The 14,207-nt window shown below is 42.3% G+C and overlaps 1 protein-coding gene across 1 annotated transcript in view; it reads left to right on the top strand.

Annotated features, from left to right (window-relative positions):
* The window catches only part of Fhod3 (formin homology 2 domain containing 3), a 433,804-nt gene that overhangs the window by 18,910 nt on the left and 400,687 nt on the right, over nt 1-14,207 (top strand). The window lies entirely within an intron of this gene.

The raw sequence follows: 14,207 nt of genomic DNA, 5'->3' as shown, positions 1-14,207 counted from the left end.
TATATATGATGGGGGAAGCGACTCAAGTTGTGGAAACTGCAAACAGAGGAAGTAGCCCCAAAGATGACATGCCTCAAACTAAGAGTGAGGTTTTATATCTTGGAAATGGTGTTCATTCATAGTCACTGACCCTTTGTCCAGAACAGTGTGAAGAAACCACCTGTGCTGGTCTCCTGGTTTGTGCGCGTGCCTGTCTTTGGCCCTCATTACAGAAGACAAGTCAGGATGGCGGCGTTCTGGTATTATAAGGCCACCCTTTTATCCCTGGATTAGTTGTCATCACTGAGCACTGGAGGCACAGGGCAGATCCCCGGGTGTGGCTTGCAGGTGGCTGCAGGCAGAGCCCTTCCCATACAGATTTTGGGGCACATTTGAAATGTCACTTGCACTGAGGGTCCCTCCTAGGTCCTCTCCTAAGTGGGTGACATGTGGCAAAGTCTGTGTACTTGTAAACTCATGTCTCCCACGATTAGGAATTAAGATATAATTATTTCCTAGTTAGGATTTGTCCTTTCAAGGTGTGAAAATGGTAAATAAAGAATTATTTTTTATGGGCCGGGGATTTGGCTTAGTGGTTCTGCTGCCTGCCTCGCAAGTACAAGGGCCTAAGTTCGATCCCCGGTACAAAAGAAAAAAAAAAAAAAAAGAATTATTTTTTGGTCTTGATTTTCCTGTATGACTTATAGGAAAGTATGTTACTGTTGTGACCATCTAATGAAGATGTATGAAAAGTTATGATATTTTTTTCATATGGTGTCCTTTGAGTGAGTTTTCTTGCTGGAGGAATGTACTCCTTAGTTCTTGCTTGTTTTTCTGCTCTTTTATGCCAGGACTAAAAATTAACTCAGTTGTTTAGCATTATCACTGAGGTCATAGCTAATCGGAGAAGAGCAGAAAGTCCTTCAAAAATGGAAGGACAAAGTAATTAGTGGGCGAACAAAATAGAGCAAGGTCTGTTCACTGCCTTCCAAGGCTAGGGAAATTAGCAAGCGGTGCAGTGGAAACAGGAGCTTCAAAGCCTCTGATTATTCCTGACCCTGCTATTGTGTGACCTTGAATAAACCATTTTACTTCTGATATAAATTTATAAAATAAGGACATTTATAAAATTTACTTGTAAAATAAAGACATTAGTCAATCCCCGTGTGAGCAGTTCAGACAGGATCTCTGGCACCCCAGCAGAGCAGCATGGCACAGTGGTTAGGGACACAGGATTTGTAGTTAAATTCAAGGCTGTTTGACCATGAGGCTGTAATTTCACTTCTCTGAATCTCAATTTTCTTACAAATGCAAATAATATAATCATGACATTGCTTTCTTAGGTTGTTTTAAGGTAAAATGTGATGATGTGTATAAAATATAAAGGTAGTCATCAGCATTGAACTCGTACACCTAAAAAAATAGTAGCTGTTGCCATAATTATAGCCAGAATTTGGGACCGTGATACATTGTAATGGGAATTGCTGGATTTTAGGCCTGGAGGATTCTAAGCAGGTCAGACACTGAGATTTGTAGTTATGAAAACCAAGGAAGAGGATTTTGCCCACAGGCTGAGCCAGACCAAAGCCGCACCAACCCCAGGGCCTCTGGTAGAAAACCAGTGCCAGCTAAAGTCCCCAGAAATCTATCCTGGGGAAAGAAGGCTTTTAAATCTACCCTGAAGGGAAATACTGTTTTGGGTGGGTGAAAGGGATGTGGTGGGGGACATGGCTTTGAAGCAAGAGTGGGCCTGAGAAGCACAGTGTTTCAGAGGCAGTGTGAAGACAGTATGGTCGCTGGACTTACCATATCACATGCATTCCCACGCGATCCTCCCTTTGATCCTAAGGCACTCACTTTTTCTCAGTAAGAACCCTCGTTAGGCCTGTGCTGGAGGGTCAGGGTCAGCTCACACATCTGCCTCTCTCACCTGCTGTGGAGGCTGATTACCCCCCACCTGTGCACCCACATGTTGGTGTGCAGCTGGTGGCTCTGAAGCCCAGGATGTGTGGTTGAGAAGCCTGGGAGGCCTAGGAGGAAGCCTGCTGTGAGGGTGGGTGTGGTGCCTCCTGCCAGCTTTGCAATGGACCTGCTTAGAGGAATGCAGTAGTTTCAGGTCCACTGTGGTTTGGCTCTGAGACATCTAACTTCTCTGCCTACAGCGCCTGGGCCAAGGACCCATGTGTGTAGGGTTCACAAACTCCTGAGTTTCTGCATTGTTTGTGGATGAGTGGGTGAAACAGCATTTCAGTCTTCATCAGATTCCCAAAGAGGTCTTTGCCCTTAAAATGTTGAGTTTGAAGAGAAGTTACCTCTTCTAAGGATCTAATATAAAAGTTAACCTTATCCAGTCACATATTTGTCTGGGTTTCCTTGGCCTTTAGAATTGGTAGATGGGGAATCAGCTTTGAACCTAAGCCTAAAAGCCAGCTGAACCTGAAAGACCAAACCAAAGCAAGCAACCAACACAGGCTCCACTTAGAAAAGAAGTTATTCTGGCAAGTGGAGAGCAGTTAGGTTCAGCTGAGAGTGCAGGCATGTTTTTAGAGGTGCTTGTGGCAAATTATTAAGTATGTGTGGCCTCTGTCTTCCTCATGCTGTGTGAGGGTCCATATGAAGACCACCACCACCTGCCCTGGTTGAACTAGGGAGGAACTGGCCCTTTCAACCAACAGGAGCTATCACAGTGAGCTCATCATTGTGCTGCATGGGGTGACCCAGAGCCTCTGCACACCAGTTCTGGGCATGCTAGGCCACCTGCCTCTGAATACTCTGGAAGGAAGCTTCTTAGAATGCTAATATCTAGGTTATGGCTTCAGGAAGTTTGGAGTGGGAACTGAGAATCTTGTTTTTCAAAGACCTGTCTCAGGTGGGTGAATGTTTGGTCAGGAACCTATAAAATAGGTTCTCAATCTTGGGAATAGCAATGAATGAGTCCTGTTATTCTGTGTCCTCACCAGCATTTGATGTTGGCAGGGCTTGGATTTTAGCCATTCTAATTGGTGTGTGTTGGTGTCTTGTTTTGATTTTGCAATTCCCTAATAATGCTGGCTTGGATTTTAGCCATTCTAATTGGTGTGTGTTGGTGTCTTGTTTTGATTTTGCAATTCCCTAATAATGCATGATGATGAGCACCTTTCCATAAGTTTATTTTCCATCTGGGTATCTTTAGTGAAGTATTCAGATCTTTTCATTTTGTAATCAGATTTTTTGATTTATTATTGAGCACAGGTTCTCAATCTTGGGAATATTGCAACCACCTGAGGGACTTCAAGAACTCCCCTTTCCACATGCAGCCTGAGGTCCACGAAATCAGCATGGGGGTGGGCCCAGGCAGCAGAGCGTTTAAAGCTCTCTCTCAGGTGAATCTAATGTGCAGTGTTAGTTGCAAACCAATATACCGTATGAGGAAACAGAGGCTCTGCCCGAGCTGCTGGATGCCAGAAAGGACAAGCGAGCTCCAGGCTGCATGCATGGTGGACTCAGAAAGGCTTTTAGTACCTCCAGATGCCACACTGGACAAAGACAGCATCAGGTAGGAGTGAAGGCCCGAGCTGGGCTGAGAGGCATGAGTTGGAGTCAGACAACAGAAATGACCTGCAAAGAAAGAACTCCTCAAGTAATGAGGGGTGGATGGGGAAGAGGGAGGAAGGAGAATGGGAAGAGCACTGAGCAGGTGCCAGTCACATGTAGCTGACTGTGGGCATGAGAAGAGAGTGACCTAAGGAGCATAAGCCTGGTGGCTGGATTAGTGTGGGGAGGAGAAGGAATCGGAGCTGAGGTCTGGAGGTCCTGGCTTGTGTAGAGAGAAGCAGCAGAGTGGAATGGGCCTGTGCTAGTAGGTAAAAGTTATGCAGCCTGGGGGACTAGAGAAGCAGTGAGGCTGTGGAGTGGGGACAGTTCTGGGGGAGGCATTTATACATGTTAATGTGAGGCTATGGCAAGCCACAGTCAAGGTGTGGGGTGGCCTGTGAGGAATGTTGGCTTGGGACCCCGGTGAGATGCATTAAGGACTAGAGAGTTTGGGAGAGGTTTCTTAGAGGAGGGTGCTACTGAGTCTGGAGGTCTCATCCCTAAGGAACAGCTGCAGGGTGAGGCGATATGGCCAGGATCTGTCAGTAGAGGCCAAAGAGTTTGCAGTTATCCAGGTGGTAGCATCTGGGTGACCCAGTGAAACTGTAACCAAGCACTGAACTTCAGTAAGTAGTTGAGGTTGGGTGCCTGTAACAAGGAACCCAGGCAACGGGGCCTTACATTTTTCATAAGTTTATTTTTATCGTGAAGAAAGTGGATATTAAGAGGATGAAAATACAAGTCACAGACGGGAAGAAAGAATTTGTAAAACACATTATCAGCCAAAAGCCGTGTATCCAAAATATGCAAAGAAGGCCCAGAACTCAATAATAAATCAAAAAATCTGATTACAAAATGAAAAGATCTGAATACTTCACTAAAGATACCCAGATGGAAAATAAACTTATGGAAAGGTGCTCATCATCATGCATTATTAGGGAATTGCAAAATCAAAACAAGACACCAACACACACCAATTAGAAGGGCTAAAATCCAAGCCCTGCCAACATCAAATGCTGGTGAAGACACAGAATAACAGGACTCATTCATTGCTGGTGGGGATGCAAAACAGCACAGGCACTTTGCAAGGACAGTGTGATCATTTCTGACAAAGTGAAACAGATTTACTTTTTCTTTTTTTTTTTGGTACTGGGTATTGAACTCGGGTCCTTGTGCTTGCAAGGCAGGTGGTGGAACCACTGAGCTAAATCCCCGGTGAAACAGACTTACTGTATGATTCAGCAATCATCATGCTCCTGGGTATGTAATCAAATGAGTTGAAAACTTAGCCACACAAAAACTTGTACATGGAAGTTTTTTTAATTAATTAATTTTATTGGCACATTAAAGGAATATAATGTAATGGCATTCATTACTGGAAATTTTGCACCTTTGCATAATCCATTTTAGTTCTTATTTTTTCCCCATTCCCCTGCCCTCTCTTCCACCCCTTCACCCCTCCCTATGTATAAAGACTTTGTTTCCATTTTGTACATGAAAGTTTATAGCAGCATGACTCCTAACTGCTAAAACTTGGAAGTAACCAAAATATCCTTCAGTAGGTGAATAAACTGTAGTATATCCACAAAATAAGGACTTGTTATGCAGTGATGAAAAGAAACGAGCAATTGTGCTAGAAAAGACACGGAGGATATAAATCCATATTGTAAACTGTGAAAAAGATATGTACTGTATAATTCCAATCACACAACTTCCTGAGAAAGGCAAAACTATGGAGACAGTAAAAAGATCAGTGGTTGTCAGATTAGGGAAGTGGGGGATGGATAGGATAGACAAAGATGTGAGTCAGGGATTTTTCTGAAAAACTCTTAGTTCTGTTTAATGCAGAGTGAACCCTAACATAAACCGTGAGCCTAAAAATTGGTTCATCTATGGTAACAAATGTAGCCACACTAATGCAAGGTGTTAGTAAGTGAAACTGTGTGAAGGGACAGTGAGGGTATATGGGAAGTGTGTCTACTTTCCATGCAGGGTTTTTTTTTTTTTTTTTTTTTTTTTTGGTAAGCCTAAGATAACTCTAAGAAAATAACGGATAATTAGGCAGTTTCAAGGACATTATGTTGATTTCATGATACTCCTAAAACCCAGGCTAGTTTATCTTTCAGCTCTGCCATCCTTAGGGCCTGGCTCTTATCTTTCATGCTTTGTCATAGTTACATTATGGCTACTCTCCTTTCTAGCATCACATCAAAGCAAGAAGGCATGGATTGGTCAGGGTACAGCTTTCTCTTTTACAAACCAAGAAATCCCAACTGTGTCAGTTAAAATAAGTTCATTTCCTGTAAAAGAGTCCAAATGTAGGCAGTCCTCTTTGGTACTAGCAAAGCAGCTATTGCATCCTCAAAATGAGGATCTCAACTCTAGGTCCAGGGTGGCTGCCCTAGTTCTTACCATCTTACCTGTATCCCAGCTCCTAGGAGGAGGGAAAGGGACAAAGAGAGTGCACGCTTATTCCTGGTGGACCCGACTTTTACTCACATGTGGCTGGCCGGTACTCAGGCTATGGTCACATGATGCATTGTGGGCTTGTGTTTGGCTGGCCTTTTCCCTCTGTTGCTGTGAGCTAGTGGCCCTGTCTGTGATGGGAAGGATGAAGAGTAAATGTTGGTACTGGCTGGGTTCACCCCCTTTATGGAGCTTCTGGAAGCTCCACCAGCAATTCTCACCCACAGCTCACTGATGAGCACTGTGCCATATGGGGAAAGGTACATTGTCATCTCTCCCAAATTTATGTTGTTTTGTAATGCAGAAGGGGAATACAGGAATTGGTAAGTAACCAGCAGTGGTTGCCTCAGAAAAGAGAGCGATTTCAGAGAATGGACAGTTGAGAACGTGCAGTCAGGGGTGTGGCAAGGAAGAGATTCAGGGTGTTCTTGACAGAGTGGAAATATAAGAGTAAGGGGGATGAAGGGAAGGCAGCCAGGAGGATTGCCAGGAAGCTGCAGCTGGGTTGACAAAAGCTTCTCTTTCAGGGAGACCTGAGTGTGAAGGCAAGGAATGTGAGATAGGATGTTGGAGACCTCCCAGTGTACAAAGAGATGAACTAAAAGTGGATCATAGATCAAAATGTAAGTCTTAGAAGAGAACAGAGGTTAGTCTCCGTGATCTTGGATTAGGCAATAGTCTCTTAGGTGGTATACCAAAAGCACAAGTAACGAAAGAAGAAACAAATTAGACTTCATAAAAGTTAAAAAAAATTTTAGCCACGCATGGTGGTACATGCTTGTAATGCTAGTACTCTGGAATGCTAAGGCAGGAGGATGGCAAGTTGAAGCCCAATCTGGGCAACTTTGAGACTTAACAAGACATTGTGTGAAAACAAAAAAGGGCTGGGGATTTCACTTAGTTCTTCCGCCACCTTCCTTGCAACGGCAAGGGCCCGAGTTCAATCCCTGGTACCAAAAAAAGGGGCTAGAGATATAGCTGAGTATGAAGGCCCTGGGTTCAATTTCTAGTGCTGCAAAACAACAATGACAACAAAATCCCCAAAATATCACATCTCAAAAACATAACAAAGTGAAGACATAAGAGAATGGGAGCAAATATCTGTAAATTATATATCTGATAAAGGAAGACTACTTGTGAATCAATAATAAAAAGATCAACCCAATTAATAAAAGGAGAAATGTTTTTAAATACATATTTCTCCAAATAAAATAGGCAAATGGCCAATAAGCACATGGAATGATGTTCAACATCACAACTCATAAGGGAAATTTAAAATGCACAGTGAGTTGCTATGCCACATGTACTTGGATGTCTAGGATCAAAATGGCAAGACATGTTGAAAAAGATGTGGAGAAATTGGAGCTCTCCGACGTAGCTCATGAGGATGTAAAGTGGTGGAGTTGCTTTGGAAAATTGTCTGATGATTTCCTAAAATGCTAAACAGAATTACTATACAGCCCAGCATTTCTACCTCTAGATATATACTGAAGAGAGAAAACATTTGCCTTTGTACAAATTTGTACTTATTTATAACACCCTCAAAGCGGAAATAGCTCCAATGTATATCACCTAAGGAATGGGCAAAGCAGACATGTAGTGTATGTAAAATGGAATATTATTCAGCAATGAAAGAAATGAAGTATGGATACATGTCACAACATGGATGCGCTTAAAAACATTAAACTAAGCGAAAGAAACCAGACACAATGAGTGACACACTGTACAATTCCAAGTAAGGAATGTCCAGGAAAGCTGAATCTACAGAGACAAAGTGAACTGGTGGTTGCTTAGGGTTGGGTGTAGAAACAGAAGTGTCTGCAACGGGCCTGCGGTTTCTTTTATGGATGGTAAACTGTTCAAAAATTAGATTGTGGTGATGGCTGTACTACTCTGTAACTATGTCAGTAATCGGTGAGCAGCATCCTCACAATAGGTGGATGTCACAACCCCTAAATTGTATCTTGTCAAAGCTTAAAAAGATGTCAAGGGATAACCATGGAAGGGAAATGCTGAGCTGGTGACAGAGGGTGAGCTGGGTGCAGAGAGAAGTTCCAGCTTTAGTGATTGGAAGGGTATTGCACACAGGAGGACAGTGGGCACAGACAGCCAGGGCATGCTGGTGGCCTCTCTGAGAAGGAATCCTGGATGTAGAGCTCAAGTGCATAGGATTCATGCTTAGTTTGGTCCCATGACACTTCCTAATGGTCCCCTGTGCATGTAGGGACTCTTAAGCCTTGCAGTTGTAGCAGGTGACTCAGTCTTCAGAGACCAGTACATCCAAGGCTGCAGACAGGAGGGATAAACATTAGTAGAATCTACTGAAAAAGTTCAAATGTTACATCACTTGAAGTTTGAGAGTATCAGTGACAAACAGATCATTGCTGTAGATTTCTCAATGCTCAGAAGGAGAGGGATGAAAATAAGAGGAAAACTGAGAAGTGGGAATAATGAGAAAAGGCAGACCAAAATGAAGAGGGACAGAGGATCGTCAGACATTGAGGCAGAAATGGGCAGGGGGAGGAAATGGCTGAAAGAACCACACACTGTACCATTATTAACAAGAATATTGCCTAAAGCCTGGCATTTATCAAATGCCAAATGTGTCATTACCATGTTGCTTGCATTGATTGAATCCCCAGCCCTCAGGAGAAAGTAGACATTGTTTTTATCCCATTTTGCAGACAAGATGGGGCTTAGCGAGGTTAATTAATGTGTTGAAGATCACACAGCTGGCATCAGAGTCTATTTTCTGCCACCACAGTCTATTAGGAAAGACCAGAATGTATCTGGAAATGAGTGGAATGGTAACTGGCTCTATTGCTTGGACTTTATGCTTCTGAACAAATTAATCTTAGCTAGCACTATCCTTTTACCAGCTGGTGACGGGTTCACAGCTTCCTTTATCCTTTTATCCCTGAGGCTGAGTGCTGGTTGGATTTTCTAGCTCTTGCAGCTTAGCAAGACCTTCCCATTCCTGGGGCAACTGCAGGGGGGCCCCAGTTCCTGTTTCTGCAGGATGGTTAAATAGACATTTCTGCCCTTGACTGAAAAGGTTACTTCTAATGTGATTGGAGGGATAATGGGCATAAGGTGGGAGATCAATTGTTTGTTGCAGCAACAAGTGATCAAGCCTTTGGTTCTGTACCACTCAAAATCATGTAAATCCTGGTTCTATTGTTTGAAGGGCTTGCTTTTATCACAATATGATTGCAAAAATATGCTCTTGAGAGAGAGGGATAGAATGGAAGTATAGGTTTCTGTGAGCTTTCATTTGTTAACACATTCACACTGGCTTGCTCACTGGTGGTACATGCACCTACCGCTCCTGGTACAAATGGATCTAATCACTTTTCTTGTTTTTTGCTAATAAAATTAATAAAAAGCTGGCTGATAGGACAGCCATGCATGTACTTCCAGTGGTTCAAGTCACCCTTCAGCAAGACATATGGTTATGGCCCTGTTTTGAATGTGCTAAATCAGATCTTTTTCTTCCAAGGTCATAGGCATCACTGTAGGAGAAACTTGTATTTCATGAGAGGCCAGGAAGTTGTGGGAAGTTTAGCAGTAGTCCCAGCATGTCCCTGCACAAGTGCTTTGATTGGAGTCTCTTTGACTCATGCATCTATTTTAGATAGATATGTTGCTGGGGTGGCATTGGCCTTGGGTGTGAGCTGCAGATAGAGAGTAGCTGAACTCAGGAGCTGGCGATGGTTCCCCCGCTGTGGCTGTGCTGATAAGAGAGGAATCCGGTTTTCTCTGGGGAGTTTCAGGTCACACCGAATTGCCTTTGTCACTGAGTCAGTGAATTCTGGCACTTGGTACATTTTACTCTGCTGCTGAAGGGTGGCTTGGAGGTGTGGCAGCTATGAAACAGCTCCTGCAGTCCAGTCTTGCAAAGCATGAACCACAAAGGTGCTTGCAATGGGTGCCCAGTGACAGCTTTCCACTGATTTGCATTTCTGGGTCATGAAATTTCCACAAAGTCACATACCAAAGTTTGTATTGGAGTTCTCTAGAGAAACAGAACCAGTAGGCTATTTATCCACCTGCCCATCTCTGAAGCTAACCAGTCTCTCTAGAAGTAGATTTATTTTTAAGGAATTGGCTTTTGCAGCTTTGAGGAGTGGCAAGTGTGAGATTTCCAGCAGGCTGGAAATTTAGGTAGGAAACGATGTTGTCATCTTGAGTCTGAAATCTGCAGGACAACCAGTGAACTACAACAGTGGGTAGGATTTATGTTCCTGTCTTAATGCAGCATGTATTTTGTGCCTGTCCAGGCCATAGTAGGCACCAGTAAGCGGGTGGGATGAGGGAATAAAGAGAGGCAGCTGTAGGGAGGTGACATGAATGCAGCTTCTGGGGTCAGACTGCCTGAAGTGAGAGTAGACTTGTCATTTTCTAGTTATATGACTTCAACTATGTTTAACTTTTCTGGGCCTCAGTTTCCTTATTTTTAAAATGTTCACAACATTATCTATCTTGTGAATTTTGTGAAGACTAATTGTGTATAAAGTACTCACCTGGCACATGATAAGCATTCCATAAATGTTAACAACTATGATTATTGCTTTCTAAACCCAAGCTGACATGGTATCCCACTGAAGATGATTATCCCAAATAATTCCATGATTGTTTAATTTTTCTCTAAAAGTTGTAGCCATAAAACAGAAGCAAAGGGCACATGCATCGGAAAGGTAAGGATTGTTTTTAAACAGATAATATGATTATTTCCCTACGGAAGCCAAAAAGCAAAAAGACTTTAGAATCAACCATGGTATTGAGATAGATGTTTGTAAAAACAAATGAAAAACCATCTGGAGATTTAGCTCGGTGGCACTGCCACAAGCACAAGGGCCCAAGTTCAATCATAAATATATATATATATATATCTCCAAAAAACAAAACAAAACAAAAGAATCAAAATCAAAATTCCTCCCATATGTCTTCACTGACCAATTAGAAAATATAATGGTAGAGATAGGGAAGCCATCAGATTTGAAGGGAGTCTATAATTAACGTTCACTATTTGTATCCATTTTAAACATTTAAAAATTATGTATGTCAGGGGATAGTGACTTCCTGACATTATTGTTGAATACTTAGGATAAACTTTACTTGGTTCTTGTGTCAACTTTTTGTTCTTGTGACAAAGCACCTGGGAAAAACATAGGAAGAACAATTTTATTTTGACTCACAGTTTGGGAGGCTTCAGTCCATGGTTGGCTGGCTCCATTGTTTTTGTAGCTGCTCACCTTGTGGTGGCTGGAAGCAGAAAATAGAATCAGAGAGGAAGAAGCTGGGGACAAAATATAATCCTCAAGGGCATGCCCCCATGACCTACTTCCTTCAACAAAGGCCCTACCTCCTATTTCTGTCACCTCCTAATAATGCCATTAAGGGCTGGGGATATAACCCTGTGGTAGAATGCTTGTCTAGCATGCTTGAGGCCCTGGGTTCAATCCCTAGGACCACAAAAAGTCAGCCAATTATGAGTCCATGAATGCATTGATCCACTGGTGAAGTTAGAGCCCTTATCCAGTTGATTCCCAAAAATCCATAATCTGGTAACCAACCCTTCAACACACTGAGCCTTCGAGGGGTGGCATTCTGTTAATAGTCCCACGATATTATTTTTGCGTATTCCATCTTTTGGTTTGCCATGTTTTTCTTTTCTTTTTTTTTTTTTTTGGCTATATTTCATTTATTTGTGACCATGACAGGGAGGGAGTCCTGGCATGAATAATACAAAAGGATGGATAAAACAATCATTTATATTGCATTTGGCTTCAAAATACACCATGCATATTTTTCCCTCTGAAGATTTATCTTCTTTTTTTTTTTAATTTTATTGAGTTTATTGGTACATTTTAGGGATACAGTACAGTTACATTCATTGTTGGGATTATGTACCTTTACATTTGCCATGTTCTTCTTAGATTTGTGCACCTTAGTTTTCTATGTGCCTTTTTGTTCTATTATGGTTATACAAGTTCCCTGAAAATTAGAATTTTAAAAAATCCTTTCTAAGGCCTTGGCCGGTTTCTTCCTTTGCACTGAAGCCCTGGGGTCGGGAGCCTCACTGCTGGCCTCCTCATCCCAACCTACCTTCATGGCCCTTGGCTCTCTGTTCCACACATTTTTTACACTGTAGGATTTTGTATACAGGGGCAGACAAGGGTGGATATTGAGTATTGAAGCAGAATAAATGTAAATGAAAAAATAATAGAAAAAATAGGCCTTTTTTGTTCTATGCTGTCTTATTAGGGTTTAGTGTAACTGAACCTATTTCCTGGTTTCTCAGCACACAAGTCCAGGAAAGATTGTCCCTTCAGAATGACAGGCCTCCTGTGACTTCCTCAGAAATACATCTCAATTTTATTCAGCTTGGAGTTTTAGTGTGACTGCCCTGCATGGAGTAGAGAGTTCTGTGGGAAACCAACCACCACTTAGGATGCAACTTTGTAACTGTGTGATCTAAATAGTGGGGATCAGTGGTCCCTCTCTGAAATTCTGCAGAACTTGGGACATTCAGAAGCACTTTCCCTGGCCATCTTTTGCTTTCCTCCCTGGGCATCCAAAACACATATTTTATCTGCTGTTCATTTGATGATTACTGTTGACCTATAACTGCTGATGAGGTGAATTACAAATAACTCTCAGAGCTGGAGAAGAGACTTCCTGTTTCTAATAGTAGGGTGGGCCCCCAGTGGGGATATAGTGCTTCTCTACTCTCCCTGTGGTTCCTGCCTGTCCCTAGGGGAGATCACATCCCTGATGACTGCTTGACCCCTATCTCCCAAAACCTTTCCTTGTCAAGTCAAAAAGAAGTTGGATAATTCAATTCAACATGCTTAATTGTAATTTTTTCATAGTATGATCATAAGAGTTGGAAGAATGTCAGCATTTTAAAGACTTGTGAGTAATAAAATTTTACAGAAATCTTTGTTTATAAAAATCTCAAAACTGTCCTCTGCACATCGGTCAGGTGTTGTGTATTTGTTTTAAGCTTTTTGAGACTAATGCCTGGCATATGCCACATGTAAAACAAATGAGAAGCAAAAGGAAAATGAAAGTCTCATTGCAATTTTAAGGAAATCTGAGTGTAGATTTCCACCTATAAGCACCTGCTGGGCTGGAGGCTACCACTTACTTTTCTAGGACTGTGCAGCTGGTTTTCCTTTTCTCTTTAAAGCAGTTTTTAAAAAATTGTTTAAACCCACACATGCTCCTCTAATCTTGTCTCAAGAATAAAACATAATTGGTACAGGTATTATTATGAATTCATAGCTATAATATTAACAGTGAGCGTTGGTGAGCTCTGTGTCTCCTTCCTTCTAACACAACCACAGACCAGGAAGCAGGAAGGCACTGCCAGGTTCTGTTACACATTAAGCCCTGGCAGTCAGAGAGGTGGATGGGAAAGGGAATCCAGCCACAGAGCGGTCCACCATGCTGCTTGCTTCCGTGCTGGGTCTTGGCTGTGTTTAACATTTGTTTCCTCAGTCCCCTGTGTCTCTAATCCTCAAAACCCCATTACCTGCCCATAGCCAGTTGTCATGCTTCCTCTTTCCTACCAACTGCTCAGTCCTTTTCTGCATGAAGCTGGACCCTAGCAGGAGTAGAATTGGAAAGGTCCTTTTATCTTTCTCCTGAGAAATGAAGTGAGAAGGAAGCGAGGTGGTATAAAATGGCATAGCTGATAATAAAGAGGCAATAAACATTCTTTGATTGACTCCTGTCTTCCTGTAAGGATATAAGAGAAAAAGCCATGACAGCAGAACAGCTCTTTCCAGTCGCCCTAAGACATGTTCCCATTTCCTATATAAAAATAATAAAAATAGCCCTGGGAATGGTCAAGCAGATTATGTTGTTACATTCCAGACATTTCACTTCACAGGCCCAGATTTAAAAATTTTCCCAACATGGTCAGTCATGACTACCAGCAAACTCTGTGGATGGAACTAGTTGATGGGCCTTGGCAATAAAACGTATATGCCAATCCAACAAAGTAAAACTTTCTCATTTTGTTTTCTTGGAGCTCAGTGAAGTTCCATTATTTCAGTATAGATTCTTGCTCTGTTTTGGTCCCTGCTTATTGGGAGCTTCTTTTGAGTGGGTGTGTCAGAAACTTCATGTTGATCGACAGCATTGAGTATCGTTGCTGACTCCTCTGATACCTTGTCATT

This window comes from Fukomys damarensis, unplaced genomic scaffold (genome assembly GCF_012274545.1).
Source record: "Fukomys damarensis isolate Sample0158 unplaced genomic scaffold, DMR_v1.0_HiC HiC_scaffold_30, whole genome shotgun sequence".
Classification (NCBI taxonomy): domain Eukaryota; kingdom Metazoa; phylum Chordata; class Mammalia; order Rodentia; family Bathyergidae; genus Fukomys; species Fukomys damarensis.
This window is presented reverse-complemented; position numbering and strand designations above follow the sequence as displayed.